The 22818-nt window shown below is 37.5% G+C and overlaps 2 protein-coding genes across 8 annotated transcripts in view; one reads left to right on the top strand and one right to left on the bottom strand.

Moving 5' to 3' along the window:
* LOC106074862 (peptidase inhibitor 16-like) overlaps window positions 1-22818 on the top strand; it is a 75938-nt gene that overhangs the window by 7867 nt on the left and 45253 nt on the right. The gene's annotated exons all lie outside the window — the stretch shown is intronic.
* The window catches only part of LOC106062445 (thiosulfate sulfurtransferase-like), a 65892-nt gene that overhangs the window by 32107 nt on the left and 10967 nt on the right, over window positions 1-22818 (bottom strand). The window contains exon 1 of one of the 2 annotated variants that reach the window (XM_056028636.1): window positions 9574-9732. The exons of the other annotated variant lie outside the window; for it this stretch is intronic. The gene's annotated coding sequence lies outside the window, so the exon portion shown is untranslated. Of the gene's footprint in view, window positions 1-9573; window positions 9733-22818 lie in introns of those variants that run through there. 2 annotated transcript variants of the gene reach the window in all.

Genomic DNA, 22818 nt, shown 5'->3' with positions numbered 1-22818 from the left:
TATGCTTATGTTTTTCTTTAGGATATATCACCTACACATTTCTCAAGATCACTTTACCTTCTTTTTTTCTATGTCACATATTATAATTTTTTATTTTATTTATTTAATTTTTTTTTGGCTTCAATGTAGCGAAATGTTAAAAAATTTCGCGTGTAAACAAAGAGCAGATAACTGAGTTTGAAATGTATCTTAAACCTCCCCTATACAGAACTAGCATTCAATGTATAGATTCCAATAATAAAATTATACCTACAGTTTCCAATTATTATACATTCTCACATACAAACACTCGTATTCGGTCAGTTTCGGATTCATATAACAAAAAAATAAATATTTTATACAATGTCTACAAAAGCAAGTTTTCGCGCCAAGGAAAAATGTACGCACACACACACAAAAGTTTAAATAGGGCTTAAAAATTGAAAAGGTTGAATCTTGTACACCCCCGGTACGAACCCGGTGTATTCGCGAGGTTTGGGCTAGGATGTAAAAGCTTCAACTCTGAAGGAACATCCGAAACATCAAAAAACAAACTGCAATTGTGTGTGTGTGTGTGTGTGTGTACTCCTCTCTGGCAAGGACCATCCGAAGAGCTTATTGCACAAATATACACGCTTATTGAGGTACTTACACTCACACATGCTGTAAAAACATACCTAAAGATTTCCCGGAACACACATGCGAGCTTACACGTAAAACTAGCCCTCACACACACACACACATACATACAGTGATACATACATACATACATACATACATACATACAGAGAATAACTTTATATATTACAGTGAGTTGCACTTCTAAATAACACAATGAAGAAGAAAAGAACAATAACTCTTTTCAAATTTTGATTCACAGCCAAAGTGTACATCTGATGGTTAGACAAAAAAAAATAGATTTAAAAAAAAACCCTGAAAATCCATAAAAAGTGGGTTGTTGTTTTTTTTCAATCTTTGTAAATGAAAGCAGACTAAGCCATAAACTCTCTGTGGAACATGTATTATCGTGTTGTTGTTGTGTTTTTTATTTTGTTTTGCCTCAAGTTGCACGCTAATAGACAGGATTTGATTCATAGGATTACACTCACCAAAACTCCCCCAGGAAAAGAACTGCTCGCGGAAGTTTAAAAAGTTGACAGATTTGAAAGATCAATGTTGTGAGCAGGATTTTGAAGATTGGTGTGTGTGTATGTGTTTCATAGAAGTGCAAGTGATATGATGCTGGATCTCAGTGATGTCCAAATTACGGCTATCGGACCTTCGTCGGACCCGAGACTCAGTGCTAGCTGGCCCCATCAAAATTTCTGATCAGAGTGTTTAAAGATGCGGCAGAAACTCAGGCGCAGAGTTTCACTGAACTCACCGCTTCTGTTCCTAGTGATGCGGTCAGTGACTCGAGTAGTAGAAATGGATTGGTCACCACTCCTAGAGTGTGAGAGAAAGTCTCGTGATCGTAATTTATACCTTCCCAGGTTTTTGTTTTGTTTTTTAAGGAATAGAATGTTTATAATGATTGCAATGAAATTGTAACGTGTTTGACGAAAGCAAATTGTTTATCTGATCTTGAGTAGCTACCACTGAAAGAATAGACACTAGATGTAAGATTAGAGTCACAATCAGTGCCGGAGTTTACAAATTGGAGGCCTCCACCCTCTCCAAGCTGCAATAGAAATGCAATTAATATTAGTCATTCATCTAAAAGCATGTCCTATTTGTGAAGACTGAACTAGTACTAGTAAGTTTGATTCATTTTCGTTATTACTTTATGTTTAATAAGTATATTTTAGTAAAAGTTTGTTGTTTTTATGTGGAGGCCTCTTTGAAGTGAAAGCCCTGGACAAGCGCATAGTTTAGCAATGTCGTAAATTCGGCCATGGTCCCAAGGTCAAATAAAGGCTAACACGGATGAACTAGATTATCCGAATAGATGATTCACATAGATAATACGAGTCTGGAAACGAGTTTTGGTGTCTAGGTGTGTGTGTGTGTCTGATAATATGAGATTTGTTTTCTCCTTTGGGGGACCCAAGCCCAAGCTTAGTGACTAGAACCACTTGACCGTCAGACCTTCTACACGTGTGAGAGATTTCTTTCACTGTGGTCTGGTACTTCTAGTACATGCCCCTAACGAATAAAAGAACAGAACCACTTGATCAAGTTCTCTGACTTTTAGTCTGGCATTGTGACACCCTCTCTCCCTCCCTAACTTTTTCCCCCCTCGTTTGCTTTAATCTTTATTATTTTTCAAATTCCCTTTCTCTCTATTTTTTCTTTTTTCTTTCTCTTTTTTTTTTTTTTTTTGATTCTCTCTTTAGTTATTCTTTCTTCATCCCATCCTCTCATAGTCTCCTTTTCTAACAGTCTTCTTTTTTTCTTTCTCTTCCTTTCTTTCTCTCTTAATCTTTCACTTTCTTTCTCTCTTTAACTCTAATTTATTCTCTTTTCCTCTTTAAAGAAATGTATTTCTCTTAATCCTTCTTCTTCTCTATTTCTCTCTGTTGCTGTCTTAGTCTTCTTTTTTACTCACTCTGATCTCTTTCTCATTCACTCTCTCTATCTTTCTCTCTTTTTTTCGTTCTACTCTTTCTCTCTCCAGTTCTCTCTCAACACATACTCATTACATTGTGATTTATATATTAGATTATTAATGTTATACTCATATATTTGTAAGCTTCATAGATTGTATGTTGTTAGACCTGATAATCTAATAGTTTATTTTATCTACTTGCTGTTTAAATAATAAGTATAGTTTTCTGGAAGTAGCGATACTTTAATTACAAGTTAAACTTAACAAAACAATTATGTTTAAAACGTTTGGACCCTCGGACCCCCCCCCCCCCAAACACACACACACTCCCACACACCCACACATTGTGTTTTTCCTTAAAAGTGTGAAACAAGCAGTCTCACCAAGATATTTTGAGTAGAGGTGGGGGGGGGTCCATTCTCTTGAGTCGCAGCATTCCTTGAGACTTAAAAACTTCTTCAAATGAAATCTCTAAACCCAGTGTGACTGACGCAGCGCTTGAAGTGGCAAACGTTTGATGAAATAAACCTTTTACATGCGAGAGTTTTTACAAGCATGATTCTATTCTTAGCGCACAAACACACACACACACACATACACAGACAGATAAACATAAAAGATTTTTTTTCCAAGTCAATCTGTTAGAGACGCCAAATGAAAGACTCGCCATGTTTCAGCGTTACACAATTAAATGAATGCCTATGCGTGCGCATGCGTATTGCGGTGTTATTGTCTGCCATCACAGAAGAATCTGGAAGATATAAACTAGAGCAAGTCTAATGTACAATCGATATAAAACTTTCTTTAAACTATTCAAAACCTTAAAACATGTTCAAGTCAAAGTCAGTGTCGGATACTGTTCCAGAGGCGGCGCTAGTGGGGATGAAACCAAGAAACCAGGTCAAACGGATGCCCATGCTAATGAAACATAAGTATATGTAAAAAAAAAAAAAAAAACGGGGGCGGATCTAGAATTCAGTTGTGGGAGGTTTCGATTGGTTTTTTTTTTGGGGTGGGGGTTCATATTGGCCTATAGTATACATTTTTGTGGCAATTATGCATTTTGACTCCAAATATTTGTAACAAAGAACGACAATAAGGAACCGTGGTATTAAAATGTATGTAGTGTTTGACGGTGTCACGGAGTGTTTGTGTGTGTGTGTGTTTGTTTTTATATTGACGGTGAGAAGAAGCTAGCGATTGGTTGGTGGCTACGTCTGAACGATTGCAAGATAAGCGGCACTGTCGTAAGCTGTCTGGGGTACGCCTGACGAATCCTGAATGCCAGAGTGTAAAGACGTGTTTTTATAGTGAGTTATGTCTGTTTAAAATACACGTTTATTTCATTTCATCTCAAGTTACATTTGTCTATATTGCAATCAAAGTGATATCTAGTTGACAAAGAAGTTTTTCACGTTATTTCAAGTGGTACGAGCTCAGATCTAATACGCTTACAGTGGTTCAGTTGTCTACCAGCAGTTTGGTGCTACAAGTCCTACGACCGTCTACAACAGTGGTTCAGTTGTCTACCAGCAGTTTGGTGCTACAAGTCCTACGACCGTCTACAACAGTGGTCGGAAGGGAAACATCCTCCTGGAGATGTTTTGAAATGTTGAACTCTCAGCTATGAATCACCGTGAACTTTAAGAAATCGCACAAATACTTTTGTACATAGGTACTTTTATGATAACCTTCCTTCATCTTTACCTATCCCTTAGTCTCTTGGACCGTTGGGACACCACACAAGATTTGTTAACCGTCTTTTTCCATTCCTCTCTGTCTTTAGCCTTGGATAGAAACTTTTTGAATGACTGGCCCGTCCATTCTTTTATGTTGTCTTTCTATCGCTTTTATGATTACAATAAATGACAACCAGTCCAACACCTGGCCTTCACGTGTGGCTTAGGTATTGAGTCCGGCGAAACTGTTCTCACTAACAGGAGAAGGGGCAAAGGCGAGTAACTGGCGCCTAAACCAGTAAGCTTCGGGCAGGAGGGGCTCGTTAGCCATGGCTGGCTACCCACCTAAGAGAAGGAAAACTCTGAATTCAAATCTCTGTTGCCTTGCACCTATACCCAATCATGGGAAAGGCTTCGGGAGTCAACCCTGAGGGAAAATCAGGAGCTGGCGACCCTAAGGCAGTTTGCAGCACTCAGTGCTACACCCTGGCAGAACCTGCGACGCAGCTGACCCCAAAATGCATCTTCACTGCCGTTCCTTTGGATACATCAGCTGAATGGTGAGTGGGGAACTGATGTGTGGGCGACATTGTTCCGACCACAGCTAATGTCCAGGCGACTGAAGGAGGCCATAGAAATGATTATCTGAATAAATTGTCTTACAGACCCATAGCGAAACCTCGAGTAGTCGCCGGGATTCAATCCCCCCCCCCCCTTGTATAGTGCCAAGAAAGAGTCGAGTCGGGGCTCTTTTATGAGTCTTGACTAAGGAAGAATATTATCCAGTGATGAGAACTTTGTTCTATACTGACATCTATGTCTGGAGATCCCCCAACAACGAGACGATCAAGGTATCACATTCGTTGGGACAAGACTCCTTCAACTAGGCCTGGTTCTTGGATTCAATCCCCAGGCCATCACAGTGAAGTTTGAATCACAAACCACACAGGCGAGACAGCCACTCTTTGAATGCCTTAACCTTGAAAAACAAGCCACCGAGTGAAAAATATATATTCACCAGGAAATGACTTGACCTTATCTACGTGTGTGTGTGTGTGTTTGTGTGTGCGTTGGTGTGCGGGAATACAGGTGTCCCTAGGGTGTCAGTACCAATAGAGTGATAATAGATGATTTTATACTTGCTATCAGATACACGTTAAGGGTTATTTCCCTTGCGGATATAAAAAGCACAAAACTAGTTAAAAACAGTAGCTCCTGCGCAGTAAAAATTAAATATCAGATTTGTTTTTTTCTTTTAACCGCTGCATATATCAAACATGCTAAACCAAGAGTTTAAGTAATTAGAAAAAGAAATTACTTCCCTTTGCAAATATGCCAAATTTAACTTATCTATCTCTCTTTCTCTCTCTTTCTCTCCTTTTTTTTTTCTTTTTATTTTCATCCTTTCTTTAGTTACTCTTACTTAATCCCAGTCTCTGCTATTACTATGAACACTGACTCTGTAGATTTGTTAACTTAGACTTTGTTTTCAAAACGAGGGTAAGAAGTGAGGAGTTCACAGGGCAGTTATCCACACCAGAAGTATCACATTTGTTTTGTAATGTACCTACTGCGTCTAATTGCCCCCCTCACAATGAAGACGTACATCTTGCAGTGGCGTAGCTAGGGTGGGGGGAGGAAGGGGGAGACTTAGAAAATCCCCCCCCCCCGGGCCCCCACTTGAGTGTTTTTTACATTAAAAATTAAAAATTACGCAAAATGCTGGGGCCCCCTAAGAGATCAAGCCCCCCCCCCCCGGGCACCCAAACGATGGAAAATTCCTAGCTACGCCCATGATATCTTGTCATTTCTTCTTTGTCCTGATGTCGCACAACTTTCGTGTCGAATGTATAGATTTAAAGTCATAATCTTTACTCCTTACCCTATCAAGCAATGGTCAATCAATGGTTTCGATGGTCAATTAATGGGCATTTAATTATCAAACAATGTGCTATCAATTACTTATCCCTGGTGTTTAAACTATGTTTAATTAAATGTCGTAGACAGTCAGTATTCATTCATTGGTCAATCAATGGTTAGTTTAGAATCAAGCAATAGTCAATCACAATGGTTCATCAGTAGTCTAACAACGGTTAGCCAATGGCGAACCGACGGTCAAGTGTAGGTCATTCTGGTCATTTCCAAGTTATCCTACCAAAGGGAAGAATTTAATAGCTATTTGTGAATTTCTAGACTGGACATACATTGTAGTAGACATGTAGAGTACTAGAAATAAGTCTCAACGTCACCGTGATAATTGTCTCGTGAAAAACTTGTGGCACAGTCTACAATAGTGATAACTTTATATGGCTGTCTGGTCGTTCGGTATGAGATCCGTCTGTCGTCACGATGGACCTGGGTTCCAACCCCAACAGCTGTCACCTCTCTCCTTCAGTCTTCCATGAGTTCTGGGCTATGGCGTCCCAATCTGTGCGTTCCCTGCAGGGCCGGACTTAGGCCACTGCAACCTATGCGGTCGCAGTGGGCCCCGCATTTTCATAGGCCCCACGCTTATTCTAGGTTTAACTTATTAATTAAAACATTATAACTTTTATAAAATAGCAGGTTTTCCTTGGCTTCCTGATTTTTTCAAGGGCTTCTGGAAATCTCCTGTAATTGTAAATTATACCAAAAAGTCATGGAAATAACATGAAATTAAAAAATCTAATTTTAAAAAATTCTGAAAAATAGACAAAAGTGTCATTTTGGGATGCCAATTTTACGCGCGAAAAAAAAACGACATTGTCAGCTTTCATTTAAAAAAAAAATTATTGCAAAGAAGAATGTATTTTCTAATACAAAATCTTTATTTTGACATTATGCTTTTCGCTACCTAGACTAGGCCCCGCGCAATCCGTTTCACATAGGGCTCCGCAATTGCTAGGACCGGCCCTGGTTCCCTGCCAATGAACTGCCATGGAGGTCGCATTCTTAGGTTACTAAGTCATCCACCTCGATACGAGTGACATTATTGCCTTAATGGTTCATTGTCTTCTTCAATAAAGACTTTTCCGGCTAAATCTGTCTGCTACAAGTCCACTATTTGGCGCAAGCTTATCCGTTTCATTAAGTCTATCATTCTCGCACTCGCGTAGACACACACACGCACATATTCAGCTTATAGATAAATATTTCATCGCTTATCTCCCTTCTAAGTTTGGTAGCAGAAATAGCGCAGGATTGCGCGTTGCCATATCAACGAAAGCTAAATAACAAACGTTTACCATTACAAACTTTTGTGTTTGCTATCTGGTTTTGTTGTCTGATGAGCTCTTCAGTCTCTTAAGTTTAACAAGTGGGATAAAAATAAGTTTTGTAATTTTAAAACAGTTTTTGTTTTAATCAAATGTCCTACTTTTATGACGCTGAAGGCGGTCTATAACTTCTCGTTCAGATTAAATCGGACTGGATCTGATTGAATCGAGAGGGATTTGATCCTATCGTGTCTAATCAGATCTGAATGGATTTGATCTAATAGGTTCGAATTCGATCAAATCCTATCCAAAAAGATCTGATCAGAGTTATGGAGTGTGCGTTTTTGTTTCCAGCAATCAGATCGAATCGGATCGAATCGTCCTCCAAAATCGAGCACAAGACATTTTCGGCAGATCCGATCAACTTCTCTGCCAGTTTCACGAATGTCCATTCACCCAAACTTTCCTACCAACTTTACCTTCTACCCATGAAGAGAGTCTAAGTTCAGGGTAGAAAAGAAAAATGCAGATAATATCAGGGGTTTACGAATTTTCAAAATAGGCCCGACATCCTTAAGTCATTGTTGGTAACATAGTAGGCCTAACTATTTGGGAAGAATGAATGGGGGGGGGGGGGTAGTTACAACAAGACTATGACATTTGGGACGATGTTTACAGAAGTATGATGTTCTGATATCTGAACTTATGTTTAATTAAAAGTCTGCTCAAGTTCACTGTTTGGCTCTATCTTTGTTTCATTAATCTGCAAGTCAAATAACAAAAAGCGTAGCCTAATAAAATACACATACAGACTCAAAGAGAAAGTCTTTTCTTATTCCATACTAGCCTGACATTACCCGCGGCCTGCGGGTCTAAGTTTGAGTTAACTAATCTAGAGGATTGGATTTAGATGTATGTTAAACGTAGCTAATGATCCTTTTAAGTTTTTTCTCTTTCGCTACGAAAATAAAATTATTTTTGCGAAAATGGGTTTACCCGAAGCCTATACATACATATCTATTAAAAACGAAAAGAGCGATAGCTTTGTTAAATGAATGTGAATGAATGTTAAATTAAAGTGAACAATTAAACGAAATATTTTTTAGTATGCGATTCATGAATGAATATAGATCTAGGCCTATCTCAACTCGGCATCGCAGCTTTCGTAAACGAATATAGTCTCTTAAAAATGCTTTAGAAAACCAAATTTGAATGTTTATTAGATCAAAATATGAAATGAATGGACTATAATCAGTATGTTCATGTGTTAAAGTATAAAACTATCAGTGCAAAGAGAAGTTTTATCCTCTTAGAGTTGAATTAGAGTTTTAGATCTAGGGATGGGATTATAAAGTAAACAATTAAACGAATTAATATTTAGTATGCGATTCATTACGGTATTGTCTAATGAAAGAATGTTCGTCAGGAAATCTGTAGTCACAGATATAAGGAACTAATTAATGTAAAAAATGCTTTTGAAACACAAAATTGAAGGTTACTTTTATTATATAATGAAATCAATGGATCTTCTTTTGTATTTTCATGTGTCAAAGTAAAAAACTATCTGCGCAAAGTGTATTTCTTAAAATTATATCTAGGTCTAAATCCTTTCTATCTTTTCTCATGTCAACATTGTAGACATGGCCTAGATCCATAAAATACTATAGCTGTAATAGAGTCGGACAACCTTATTTTTTTTGAGGGTCTTAAGTTTGTTTTAGGGCTACAATACATACACTACGGTCTAAGTTGGTACCCAAGGAACATTCCTGCCTAGTTTTATCAAGATTGGTCAAGCGGTTTTGATGTCTATAAGTAACATACATCCATACATACACCACACATTCTACTTTATAATATAGATACTAGAATAATTCGTCTCAGTGCTCCTTCTTTCCTGGTACCATTAGAGCATTGAACGGGTTTGTTTTAATCAGCCAGGAAAACCAATCAGAGCTTAAGTCTCTAATTAACATGCATGACTAGATCGTAGACAAAGGTGAGTATGGTAAGGCAAAGTCACTAAAAAAAATTCTGTCTTTTTCTGGGGGGGGGGGGGGGGGGGAAGGGGGGGGGGGGAAGACTATAGACTGGAAGAAGAAATGTGTTGGATAACTCGTTAAAATCATATAAACCCGCAAAGAAATTATGAATACAGGTTTAATATACGTACCTCTAGTCCTGTTAGTTATTTGTATCCCAGAAGATGAATGTGAACCAAGTGTCCAGAGTTCAGTTCTAGGCGCTATATCCCACACCAGTTAAAAGACTGCTGAGATATCCGAACCAAGAGTTCATTAAAACTAAACGACAAAATCAAGCAAAAAAAAAAAAATTTGGCCTAGAAAATGTGTTCCAAGACCAAGGTCGAGCTGCAGATATCTGTAGGCCTCATGGACCAGTGGTTCCCAAACTTTTAAGATTAAGTATTATTTGCGCTGGACTAAGGTTACCAAAAGGAGGACATGCACTCCAATTTGGGTCTGTGTCTTCCGTCTTTGGCGTAAAGTTGAAGAATGTCCTGTTTTTACTCTGTTGCATACTGTAACTGCAAGTTTTCATCATTCATCAATCCTTTATTTCTTTTGGTTTCAACACACAAAGTCATAAATGGCAGAAATCTGACAAGTTCCTGCTTCTTAATCATTCGTATATTTAGGGCTGTTCAGAGCTTCATAAGATCTGCGATGCATGTCTTTTTGCATTCTTATACATCATGCTGAAGTTAAAAGAGATTTTCGAAAGATCAACGCACATGGAACAAAAGAGAGAAACAGACTCTCCGATAACTTCCTAAGAGGCATTTTGCTGCTCACAAAGTATCTGAACAAACTGTGCATGGAGGTCCACATATAGGTTTACGTGAATAATAAACTATCGCTTCAAGAAATGGGACTACGTTTTACGGCCATTAAACTGCTGACATATTTCATCATCTACATTATTCTACATCTAAGCGGTGGCTGAGTGGTAAATGGTTTGGCTTCCGAACCGGAGTGTCCCGGGATCGAATCCTTGTGAAGACTGGGATTTTTTTATTTCGGGATCTTTAGGGCGCCTCTGAATCCACCCAAACTGTAATGGGTACCTGACACAAGTTGGGGAAAATGAAAGGTCGTAGTGCTGGCTACATGCCACCCCCGTTAACCGTGGACCACAGTAACAGATGATCTTAAAACATTTTGTAAAACTCTAAGTTTGCTTCTTAAAATACTCGTTGTCTCTCCTTTGTAAGAGTTTACCTCCTTTTTTCTCCTGATTTTTTCTCCTCCACAGGAAGACGTCCTACTTTGTTGTCCTCCTTTATTGTCCTCTTTTGTAAGGCTGTCCTCCTTTTTGTCCTCCTGTGTTGTTGTCCTCCTTTATTGTCCTCTTTTGTAAGGCTGTCCTCCTTTTTGTCCTCCCTATTGTTCTCATTTTGAGGTGCAGGTATCTGGTAACCCCCCACTCTGGACCATGTTCAACTACAATTAAGTGACATTGAAGATATCAATGAATGTGATTGTGTACGTGTCTGATAACTAATTAGTTGAACTGCACCAATTAGGTAATAATTGCTTTTGAAATGTACAAGTATATCCAACAAAAGGTACTTGGAAGAAATAATAGCGGGAACCTTCGACCTACATAGTCTGATTTATGACTCTTCTAGTCCTCTGGATGTCACAATGACCTAATGGCTTGTTTCGTGACGAAGGGTGAAGGTTAGAATTTCAAATTAAGAACCAGAATATGTTTCTTGTATCACCATAAACAATATCGTATTTTATATATTACAGACATTGCTTCAAAAAGGAAGTTAATTACGTCCTATGAATGTCATGTGTTAATCTAGTCATACATGTTAATCATGTTAATCAATGAGTAAAACTCTTCTAAGTCTTTGGTTTTGATTCAGGCAACCCATTCTATTCTCTAATGGCACTAGGAAAGAAGGTGCACTTGTACGAATATGTTCTAGCGTATGGAATAAGAAATGTGACTCTTTCTTTGTGTCTTTCTTCTGAGTATTTCATTAGGTTTTGTTTTTCTATTACTATACTATGGTTCAATGGTTTATGTATTGGAGCTACGTTGTTTAGCAGCCTCCTTCAAGAAAGGCGAAAAGGAAATGAAGTATTCTTTTTGTCTGGTGATTCTCACTTCCTACACCAACTTAATAACCAAATAAAGTAATTCACCCGAAACTTTAATAGGCCCAATGATAATAATGAGAAGAAAAACATTTTAAAAATACTCTTTTTTTTTTTTAAATAAAGCTTATACAAAGTGTAATTTTATCGATCAGTTTGGATCAGTCATGAAATTAATTTGTAATAGATCTAGACCAACAACAATAAATATGTGCGATTGCAAATATTTTTAACAATTGTTTTTGTTTAGTGCAATTAAGCTTTCTCAATACTCTATAATCTTATCACTTATCTGGACCATTGGGGAAAATGGGGGGGGGGGGGGGGAAGAAAGGAATACAGTATTCGTTTTATAAAAGCATTTACAAAAAAAAAAAAGAAGTGAGGGGAAACAACCTTAATTTGAACTCATGGCTCGACAGCCTAACCACTCTGCTAGTGAGACGCTTATAAAAATAAAAGATTGTAGTGTTTGTACAAAGCGACTTTGAAGTGGCGACCTATAAAGGGGACTAATTCAGCTTATACCACCACTTCAGTCAAGTACAATTCTTTCTCTTGTTCGAGATAACAAACAAAATAATTAATTACCAATAGTTAGTTAATTAATTGATTAACTTTCTAAACTGATTATTGTGTAGTCGGGTAAAAGAAACAATTGTGCAAAATTTCAACTTTGATCCGAGATTGGGTTTGGGAGAAATAATGTTTACAAACTTTTTAACAGACAAACAGACAGACACAGTAAGTTGATATAAGCTTTGTGATAATAATAATAGAAAGATTTGTATTACTTTTTACAGGGCGGTCCTGCTGCAGACATCCCATATCTTTAGAGAATTTTTCGACGGACACTCTTTCAGGGGAGACTACAATGAATTTTGTTTCCTTTAATGTATATATATATATATATATATATATATATATATATATATATATATATATATATATATATATATATATATATTGGCATCGGAACAGAAATTGAAATAATATAACAATAATAATAATAATTTAGTTTATAGAGCTGTTTACACAATGTAGGCTCATGGAGTCATGACTCAAAAGATGAAATGCTATTTGAAAAAGAGTTTGCATTTTACAACCATTCACTATAAATAGAAATAAAAGCGGCACACTATATTTATAATGTTAGAAGCCATTAAAGTTATTCATGTAACATGCGAAAGTCTACAAGGTAGATGATGTAAAGGTTTCTGTTTCTGCGGCCCACGGTTACCGCGGATGCCATCAGTTCAGCACAACGACCAACCGCCCTTACCTTTCCCCCAGCTAATGTCAGGCACCCATTACAGCTAGGTGGACTCAGAGGCACCCAAAGATCCCGAAATTAGAAATTGCAGTCTTCACCAGGATTCGAATCCAAGAGCCCCGGTTCAGAAGCCAAAAGCATTACCGCTCAGCCACCGTACCTCCCTATATTAAATGATAATATATTTATAAGGGAGGCGACATTTCTCGGATATTAATGCAAACGGTTTTATTTTCCTTAAAAAATATATATAAAATTCGCAAACAAATATTTGCATTAATGTAGAGCGAGTCGGATGCGACGTCTTGTGTGTGACAAGAAAAGTGTGGCATATAGTCAACACAACATTTTACTTCCACTATACAGATACATGGATTTGATAAGAGGCTCTGGTGTGGGTCGCCACTGCTAGATGACCCCTTAATAGCAGGCCCTGATTTCATTTTCCTCCTGAACATTGTGTTAGAAGAGAAATGATCTTCTCTCGCTCTCTTTCTCTCTCTCTCTCTTTCTGTCTCTCTCTGTCTCCCTCTCTCTCTGTCTCTCTCTGTCCCTGTGTGTGTGTCTCTCTCTCTCTCTGTCTTTGTCCGTCTGTCTGTCTGTCTGACTCTCTCTCTCTCTAATCTCACATTTCTCAGTTCAAAAAGGTGAACAGACTAATTAATAAAATAATATCGAGAGGGGAAACCCTAAAATGCATTCTGTTTGAGACATGCTTGTGTGTTGGCTTAGGTTTTCACGTGAACCTTGTTGCGTGACGTGCCAGTGACCTTGTTAAATCACGTGCAATAACGCGTATTGACATCACCATAGTTTTATTTTTTAAAAATTGTTTTCGACTGAGATCATCTGTGTCGTGATTTCTTTCTCTCTCTCTCTCTCCCATTTCTCTTCGATTTCTCTCTTCTCCATGTATCTCTCTTCTATTCTCTCTGTATCACTTTTTTTTTCTCTGTATCAATTCAATTTTTTTCCTCTCTGATTCGGTCTTTTCATCTGCTCTTTCTCTTTTTTTCTATCTTTCTTCTCTTCTACCTCTCTTTTCTCTCTCTCTCTCTTTCTCTCTCTCTCTCTCTCTCTCTGTCAAAAAGAAAAATGTATATCATCCCATCTCCTGTTGGCCAGAAATTCTACAACTTCAACTCTCCCACTTCATCTGTAAGACTTTGAGTTTGACCAACTATTTGATTGTTTCTGGGGTTGTACGTTCTGTAGACAAGATTGACAGCTTGCACTGAGAATACTTTAACACGAAATTTTCTCTGATTCTTTCTATAGTACAGGATGTAAGATCATCTGCAGACAAACTGAAAGATACGCCTTTCTCTCAAAGAAGCTTTTGTTTCTTTGTATGTATTACAAAGTAACTCACGCCGCCTGTCTGTCTGGGTGGATTCTTTTACACATTAAAAGGCAAGCATACGTTTTAGTGTTAATGACGACCCCCACAAGTCTCCTTTTTCTTTGTCTCTATGTACCATCAAAAAGTCGGAATCCCCCCCCCCCCCAAAGTGGGGTTTATTTTACCATTTCGAGAATTGGTGTTTTACATAAAGCGACATCATTTTGACCGATTTTTAAACAGATTTACACATTATACTATTTATTTTTTTGAACTGTTGCTTTGTACAGCGGGACTCTTTTTATTTTATTTTTTTTATATTAAACTTATGATGGTCTACAAACTGTTGGGCTTACAACACTCTATCTGAAAATATGGGCCAAAGAATGCTCTTGCATCGCAAACGCAGTGAGAACCTTTGAACTATTGAATACCTATTACCTTACGGCATACTTGCAATGTCACTCATGTAAAGATTTAGGTCAACTATCAACAACGGGGAAAGTAGATTGCAGTCAATTAAAAAAAAAAAGTACTTAAAAACACCTCTGCCGTTGAAAAGGTTGAAAGAGTGATAATCGGTGCACAAATTGTGTCACCGGGGACTAGGAAGTAGGTTAGATTGTGAGAGGGGGTGTGTGGAGTGGTAACGAGGGGGGGGGAGGTTGGAGGATCAGGAGATGATGTAATCTCCCGTGCGTGTCACAACGCAGCGGTGGGCTAAAGAGCTAATCTGTGGAGTTGAGTTTAATATCACAGGCTCCGTGTCAGGCGGTCCAGGACATTTAACAAAGTGGTTAGTCGGGAAACGGAAACGAACTGCATAATGGGGCAGTCTCTTACTTTGAAACATTTGATATATAAATGTTAGATGACTGGTGTTCAAGGGTATCATGTCATCAAAGAATAACTGCCTCTACTCCACCACCCCATCTACCCTAAACAAATTTCCGGAAACCATTAGAGCTAGTTAGACAATGGTGAATGAAAAAAAAGTGATTCGCCGGCCTCCCACGGAATATATTTGTTGTGCGCTATATATACGCGTACCACACTTAGCCAACCCCCATCATTTTTTTGGTCTCTATTTATCTGAGTTTTAATGGAGTAAGTGTCAGTCTAGTCCTAGTAATCTTTACATCATTCTTAGGCTTTTAGCTTCTCTTTAAGACTTCTACTTCTGGCGCATTGCATTTCACGTGTGAGGTCTGGCTCAGTTCCTCTAAGAGTGACTGCCCTTAGAAGTGCATATCTCAGTTATCGCAAACAGTGGCGGAGCGGGGAGAATACGGAAGTGGGTGCGGTCCACATTTTGCTGCACTTTATTTAGATTTAAAGTGTTTCCCAAACTGTGTTCCGCGGAGCCCTTGTGTTCCGCAAGGCCTGAATATGTTTTCCACGAACCACTGGAATAATTAACTTGAGTAGGCCACCAATTAAATTAATCTCTAAAAGATAAGCAAAGTTTTCCGCTAAATACTCAGAACAGGGTCGGTCTTAGGCCACTGCAACCTATGCGGCCGCAGTGGGCCCCGCACTTTCATAGGCCCCGCGCGAATTCTATGAGTAAATTATTAAATTAAACCATTTTAACTTATTATTAAAAGGTTCCTGGAATTCTCATGAAATTGTAAAATATACAAAAAAAGGCATGAAAAGCTCCTGAAATTATTCAAATCTTCTGAAAACTCGTGTAAATTTCCTTAAAAAACAGACAAAATTGTCGTTTTGAGGTGTCATTCAATATGGAAAACGCGAATTTTAACCAAAACAAGAAGTTCAAATACTAAATTTACTTTAATAGTCACTGGCATATAAATATAGATCTAAATCTATCTCGATATTTGCTAGTCGATAGTAAATCTAAAAGGCAGGTCTGAATGTTTATTTGCTTTTTGTTGTTAAACTACAATCTACTGTAGAGGGCTCGTAGAGTTCATTTGACAGTGATTCTGTACTTAGTAAAGTATGAATAAAATGCAAAGACGAATTTATTTGCTAATACAAAATCTTAATTTTCACTTATTATTCTTATCCCTACCCAGACTGGGCCCCTCGCAATCCGTTTCGCATAGGGCCCGCGCAATCAGTAGGACCGGCCCTTGACTCAGAATGTGCGAAGTGCTTCACAAAGGAAAAGGTTTGGGAGCCCCTGATTTAGACTAACAACCATGAGCCAATAGTCTTTGCCTTGCACTGAAAGGAGCTAGAATTGTAATGGGGAAACAATTTATTTACAGTATCACGGTTGTGATTTGGATTGAGGAGATGTCTATTGTCTCTACAATCATATGATGTTCGCGTATTAGGCGGTGTCTCTACATTTACACAGCGTGCTGAATTTATTTTTCTTGAGTTGAATGTTTTCAAACTTAACAAATAAATAATTGAAAGTATGTATCACTTGTACTATGATAACTCCAAAGGAATATTATAGTGGAAATTAAACACAGTGAAGATAATAGGATGTTTAAATATAAACAAATATGTAAAAAAAAAAAGCTTATCTATCTAATGTACAAGCTGTTTCCCTTATTCGAGATCAAACAAAATAATTAATTACCAATAATGCATTGACTAATTGAGTATTTTTGTTTATTTATTTATGTTTTGTTAGGTACAATAAAACTAATTGTTTAAAGCTGTGATGCCCAACATAAATCGAACTGCGGGCCATTTTAATTTCCTAACTGGTGTCGCGGGCCACATAAACGAAACTGTACAAAAACGAAATGAAATTGACCTGAAACTATTTGATTCGAAACCTGTGGATCTAGCCCTTACATTCATTAATGGGATATTGTACTTCTTTTAAGCGCCAGAAAACGGCTTCATTTCTCTATTAAATATATGAGCAACAATGTAGCTAGCAATACCAACGACTCATTTTCTTGTCTCTTTTTTGGTAAATATTCTCATCGATCCTCCAATCTTTGACGTAGTTTAACACTATTTTTATCCACGGCTCAAATCAAGGAATGCCTTCAAATTTGTTTTATAATGCCGTTAATGTGTTGTTCTTTAAAAAAAAACAGCTACAATTTCTTTACAATTGAAATATGTTGGCTTATTATTATATTCCACCAAAAAAGTAAAAGTCCTATCACTTTTTCTGGTAGATTCTACATTAAGAATCGCATTTCATAGACGCATAAATGTTAAAGGTCATGGTACCAATCAATCGAATAAACATTGATGGCCCTAACGTAGGTAGAGAGACATTTTTAAACCTTTTTTTTTTTTGGGGGGGGGGGGGGGGGGCTTGCAGATTTTTTACTCTTTGTGCCGACATTCAAGCGGGCCGGATGGAACTAAGTCGCGGGCCGGATCTGGCCCGCGGGCCGTATTTTGGGCATCACTGGTTTAAAGGATCATCTTGATCGGAGAATGCGTGAAATGGCGTTAATAATTATTATAGGGGTCTAAACCCCCCAAAAATTAGTCATATCTGTGAATACTGAAGTATTAGTTTTCCTTATTACTATTAAACAAAATAATTAATTATCAGTAATTGATTGTCTAACTCAGGGGTGGGCAAATTACGACCCGCGGGCCACATGCGGCCCGCCGAAGTGTTTTATGCGGCCCGCCGACACCTATAGAAATCAGGTGTGCACACGGTATATAAATATAAAAATGAAAATATTAAAAATAATATCTCTATATATTGAAATTGTCTCATTATAAAAGTTTTAAGTAAACAAAGATTATGCTTAGTGGCTATACATCAATGCACTCGATTCAAGACACAATCTCTGAGTGTTGGGTAGGCTTGGAACAAGATGGCAAGTGTAACAACCGATGGAACTCGATCTTTATTTTTTTTTTTAAATATCCAAACCATAAACTCTAAACAGGAAAGTTTGCACAAAGCTGCATACAATTTATACTTCATGTTGGTCATATCATTACAGTAATTAAACTTATTTAAGCTAGGGATGTCAACCACGAGTAGCTCTGATAATTGAACAAAATTATTCCAATGTACCCGCGAACCTGGCATGGGAAAGGCAAATGAGAAGAATATAAAATCTCAAGGATGAAACTGTAATATTACTAGAAGGACATTGACTATGACTTTGATACCAATATTTCTAATTAAGAGTGAAAGATAGACAGATTTTATGTCTCTTATAACTGCCATTGCAATTGGTTGCTTATATATGAAATATAAATGCATGTTAAATCTTTTCTAACAAGACTTTCCCATTTCTACAGGCAAGCAAAAGAAAATAGTTTTTTGTCATTTTCCTTTGCTGAAAGGTGAAACTATTTTTAGTGATTTAATTAAAAGTACAATACTTATTAAGATTCCTTAATTGTGCAATTTATAAAAGCAAATTTTAAGACGTCAAGAACCAGTTTTGAATAAGATCAGCTCACCATTTATCGCAGAAGCTGATTCAGTTCCAGAGGACATAAACAAAGCAAAGAGAAGTTCCAGTCAGTACTACCACGGGAGTCATATGGGGGCCAGAAGCTGCATTTTCAAAATTAAAAAAAAAACCTTTGCTGCTGTTCACACTATTTGGGTTCACATACATCTGTTCTTCTTCTTCGTTCTCATTTTACACGTTGGAGGGTTCAGATCAGTAATTCTATATCTGAGATGAACCGCGCAGTGGTTTCCAGATCAGGCAGTTCTCCAAATAGTTTTTGGAGAGTCTTGTTCGGGTCTCTTGATTTAGTATGCACCATTGAAGGACATGGTCAGCATTCTATGGTGATGCTCCATAATGGCAGGTTTCCCTCGCCCCGACATTTAACTACAGGAACATATATTATTGTCTCATTCAGTGAGCAAGCATTTTTTTGTGGAAACTTAACAAGTATAATAATCACTGGTCCATGTTGACTGACTAATTTGACAGTAGTCACAGGGGTAACAACTAGTAAGATGGTTTCACAGTTCCGGAACATTATGCACGAGTGTAAAAAGTAAAATACTGCACATTAGTTATAAATGTAATTTATGGGGATATTGTGATATAAAAAGCAATTTTTAAAAATCGTAAAATTGGTTTCAAAAACTGCTAACTCTTGTTGTAATTTTTCAACGCGGAGAGTGAAATAAAAGAAAGAAACGTGAATATAATACAGTGTAAATATAAATTAAAAGACATTCTACTCAGCGAGCGTATCTTTCTAAGATATATACATATATGCGGCCCGCCATTCCCAAACTTTTTTAATGCGGCCCTCGATACAAAAAGGTTGCCCACCCCTGGTCTAACTGGTTCCTTTTTTATTGATTCTTGTCTTGTCTCCGCCAATGAATAATTGTGCGAAGTTTCAACTTGATCCAAGACTGAATGTGGGAGAGATATGGTGTACACACTTTTTACCAGACAGACAGAGTTGGGGATAAAAGCTTTGTAAAAACAGTAATAATCTGACCTAATGACTCGCGACTGTGAACAATCTAATGACCAACCCACCCCGCCAGCCAGCTACACTTTCCGTCAATCGATTTTTCTGGATTGTTTCCCCTTCAATCACAGTAAGTTTCAAGTTTTTGGCAAGATTTCTAGAAGAGTCTGTTTTGTTTTTCCACGCATATGTGATGTAACCTAAATAAATACGGGCTGTTGACGTCACTACTGGTCTGCCGTTATTGTATGCTGTCAAGCGTGACATTATGCACTCACGTGACAGTAATCAAATGGACAGCTACATGTAAAGCAATTAGAATCTTAAGACTGTCACGGTCGAATTCGCTCATTAACTTTCTTAGATATAATCAAGCATAATCATAATTAGGCTTACTAAAGAAAATCAGATAGTACCGGTTATCAAAGTGTAAAATTATTTATATTTAATAACAATCGAGTTTAATTATACGGTCTCTACTCTGCTGTTGACAGCTTGGTCTTTTTTTTTTTATGCATCTTCCCTTCGACTGAGATAAAAATACAAATAATATTATATAATTATGTCACATTATTTGCTTCTTTACTACTCTCAGACTAAAGTTTAATTTGCCCTTGACTGTTCAACAGTATTATATGGTCTGGACGTGGATGCGTTAACCTGTTTGTCTTGTCTGTTATTGTAAGTGAAAGTATAATCTGAATAAACCACATTTTAAAAAAAAGTATTTTAAAGGCATCTATTATTTAAACGTGTCAACTCTCCGTGATGGGAATACGCTAGCAAGACCACCTTACCAATAACCATGTTTTTTTTTGGGGGGAGTTGCTTAAAGAACGAAGGCGTAACAGAGATGCCCCCGTAAGAGGTATAAAGATCAACTCAGGCGCCATTTGCTCTTACTGGCATAGAAGAAAGTAGCTGGCAGCAGTTGCAAAGCTCTCATCAAGGCCGCGGGACAAACATATAAGGCCCAGAGGAAAGCCCTTGTAAAGGTCAGGCGCAGAAGATGTAAAGAAAACTTAAAACAGACCCTCAGCGGACAACGGCTTTCTCTCCATCAGTTGTTGCAAAATATTCAGGTCAGAACTAGGTTTGGGTAGCCATGTGAAACACTGCACTTATCGTTCTATCTTCGACTTCGGAATCGAAGACTTTGCCTTTACATTTCAAATGTTTGTCCATTACGAAGAGCTAGGTGTCAAGTTTATATGTAAACAAATTGTGTACCTTATTATGGTCTAAAGTAAACAAAGGTGTATAACGTTGCATTAACATATACATACACATACACATACATATATATATACATTGCTAGACATCTTTTTGTATATGTCATTACTGTTAATGTCACATCTGTTTTGACCGGGCTGTCCCATTAGATGAGTTAGATACATTCTATTTTACCAACTTCCTGACCTAATGAGGAAAGTACTTGGGCTGAAGGAATGACTCCGCTGATCAGTTATTGTTATGAAGTGTCTGTGTGTGTGTGGACTGATGTGTCAAAAAAAGCTATTTTTAGATAAATTCTAAAGAGCTGTGTATAAAAAAAGTGGGACTGCTCGAGACCTTTCGTAATTGAAGGCTTCGACCTTGACCGGCGAGGTCACAGCATGTGAGCAGTGAAGACCTATAGGTTGTTTCCACGTCTTACAGACCTGTGAGGTGTATTGGTCTAAACTGCCCACAGGTTGCGACGTCTCAGGTGGTGTTCAGTCCTCCTATGACGACTGGTCTCGGACGGCTGACGAAAGAGTGGTCACTTATGACTAAATGGCGATAACGAACTGTTTTGAATGAGTGGACAGGTTAAAAAAAAAAAAAGGTCATTGAACATCCTGTGGTTACGTTTGTATTTTATATATCACTACAGCGATATCGAAAGCCAGTACATATGTGTTTATACAAATTTACTTTATTCGGTTAACAAAAGAAGGTTCCAAGCCTTTTTTTTTCTTTTCTCCTTTAACTAGCCAGCTTTTTTTTTTTTTTTTTGCTGCTGAGCTGTTAACTACTTTGTAGCCAGCTTTTTTTTTGTGTGTTTCTGAGCTGTTAACTACTTTGTAGCCAGCTTTTTTTTTTTGCTGAGCTGTTAGCTACTTTATAGACAGCTTTTTCGCTGCTGAATTGTAAGCTACTTTGTAGCCAGCTTTTTTGCTGCTGAATTGTAAGCTACTTTGTAGCCAACTTTTTCGATGCTGACTTACTTTGTAGCAGGCTTTTTATTTCAGTTTTTTTTTTTAATTTATTCAAATGCCTACAAAATGTAACTAGACTAAATGAGAGTAGGCCTGATCTCAAGAGTCAAAGAGTTGACCAAGAGAAGATTACTGTGTTTCAATTTCAATGTCAGTATTCCCAATACCTTGCGTTTTTTCCTAAAGTGAGTACTGTCGAACGATTTTGTTTTCCGAGTCTTTGGAAACTTTGAGTTTCTTTCTTTTTATTTTTTCTATACATTTTGTTGGTAGGGAAATGAAAATACACAATAGCTCCTCCCTGGGCGGTACAAAACGATATCGACACCCATTGTTGAGTCTCCATTTCCCTACGCCCCTGTAACGTCAGTGCAAACTCTCGGGTGTATAAGACGCTGATTCTTTATGCAGCACCGAACGAGAGCATTCACCACATAGCTTTTAGTGGCAGTGCTTTAAAGTCAAGGCTAAGTGACTCTCACCCAACCCCACACAGACACACACACTCACACACTGCTTCCCGCTCTATCTCACTATGTCTCACCAATATTGCCATGTCTCCCGATTATCAATTCTATATTATGAGCCTTCAAGGACGATAACTCTAACAATAATAGTAGATAAACACATAGAGACAATTTTATAGCAACTTCTATTTTAAGCAATTTTTTATATATATATTAGAGATATATTACTCACTTTGTTTTATCAACTCCATAAAGTTTATTTAGATTTTTTTTTCTTTTCAACTAAAATAAATAAATAAATAAATTGCTTATTCTAGATTTAAAGTATAAGAGGAGACTAGTCTTACAAAATCCTTTTGTTTCAGTGACTTCCCCTGAAATTACCCCCCATAGCAACGCAACGCCTGTGTTTATTTCAGAATGTAATGTGGCATTACTTTGTTCGGAAGAATGCCGCCAAAGGGGAGAGGGGAGGGTATAAAAATACCTACTTCTACGTCCTCTTAATGGCTTTAACAGATTCTAGAATTTCTGGGATTCGGTGGGGTTTTATATATATATATATATATATATATATATATATATATATATATATATATATATATATATATATATATTTCCTCTGGGTTACC

This window comes from Biomphalaria glabrata, chromosome 5, assembly GCF_947242115.1.
Source record: "Biomphalaria glabrata chromosome 5, xgBioGlab47.1, whole genome shotgun sequence".
In the NCBI taxonomy this organism is placed as follows: Eukaryota; Metazoa; Mollusca; class Gastropoda; family Planorbidae; genus Biomphalaria; species Biomphalaria glabrata.
This window is presented reverse-complemented; position numbering and strand designations above follow the sequence as displayed.